Source organism: Amphimedon queenslandica, unplaced genomic scaffold (genome assembly GCF_000090795.2).
Source record: "Amphimedon queenslandica unplaced genomic scaffold, v1.1 AMPQUscaffold_12334, whole genome shotgun sequence".
NCBI classification, from domain to species: domain Eukaryota; kingdom Metazoa; phylum Porifera; class Demospongiae; order Haplosclerida; family Niphatidae; genus Amphimedon; species Amphimedon queenslandica.
In genome coordinates, this window is record NW_003547429.1 from 11293 (window position 1) to 12500 (window position 1208).

Below are 1208 nucleotides of genomic sequence, written 5' to 3' on the forward strand. Positions count from 1 at the left end.
TTATTTTATTTATTTACTAGTTGATTTATTTGTTTGTTTATTTATTTATTTATTTATAGTCATTTTAAGCATATTCTGCTGCCTTCTACTCCAATTTTGGTAATTATAAAAGTTTCGGTGATACCAAATTCATTCCTGATCTTCCTCAAGAGAAGCTGGAGAAACTCATCACCTCCAGTCAGTGTTACCGTGACAACAAGGAGAGGATCTCATTCCTCTGGTCCTCAGTGGCGGATGGGATGTTCTCACTCCACCCACCTGCTGTACGACAGTTAGCGTTCCCTCCTGATGTGAGTGGGTGTGGTTTGTGTTAATTAATAATCAATGAATATTTAATAGGGTATAACGACTTACTATTCGGGTAACTGTGGTAAAGAAGATGCTGAAATCATAAAAGAATTTATGTTGAATAAAGTAAGAGTGAGAGTTGAGTTATTTATACAAAATTGAAAGTGTACTATTCGTCTAGTGACACATTACGTGAATTGCGACTGTGTATAAAGTACATGATATTTTTCATGTTATTTTACATGTACAAGGCCATTGTGTTTATAGCTTGATTAGGTTCTTCTAATTATGACGCAGTTCACTAGGCAATAGGCATTTGAAGAAAACTCTGGATGTGCATTGTACAGATACACCTTGATTGCAATGTTGGATGTTTTGGGAAATCATCCTGTACAGTGTAAACTAGTAAATGTGTACATGTAGCTGTGAAAGCTGTAGTATCATTGAGATATTATTAGTGAAGTATATCATGTGTCTGCAACTCTGCATCCTACTAAGTCTTGCATTTTTGGCTATGCATCCTGTCCTGTACATATACCAGACATAGCTTCATTCATAATTGGATGGATAATTGGATAATTGGATTTAATGGTCATTGCACAAGCTAACAGAAAACATTTAAGCTCTGTATAATGGGAACAAATGAAGGGAGATGAGATAGCATACCATGTATGCTATGAGCATTAGTCCAAATACTCCTGCTACTATGCTATTATGCTACTATGCTACAGATGCTATCATTGTTATGATTTTATTAATAGGATTTGAGCCCATACAATACAAGATTGTTCAAGAATGAAGATGGGACCTATGAATTAAGATTAGCATCATCTCTTACTAATGGTTAGTGTATCAATATCATGATCATCCCTCACCTCATTTCCCATTTCTCTCTCTCTTCCTTTTCTTAACTCCTTCTC

The 1208-nt window shown here is 35.3% G+C and overlaps 1 long non-coding RNA gene across 1 annotated transcript; it reads left to right on the forward strand.

Moving 5' to 3' along the window:
• Nucleotides 1-65: 65 nt before the first annotated feature.
• On the forward strand, nucleotides 66-1081 carry LOC109588022 (uncharacterized). Its single transcript, XR_002187929.1, has 3 exons — nucleotides 66-290; nucleotides 340-414; nucleotides 1050-1081. It is a non-coding gene; the product is annotated as an uncharacterized LOC109588022 (long non-coding RNA).
• Nucleotides 1082-1208: the final 127 nt, after the last annotated feature.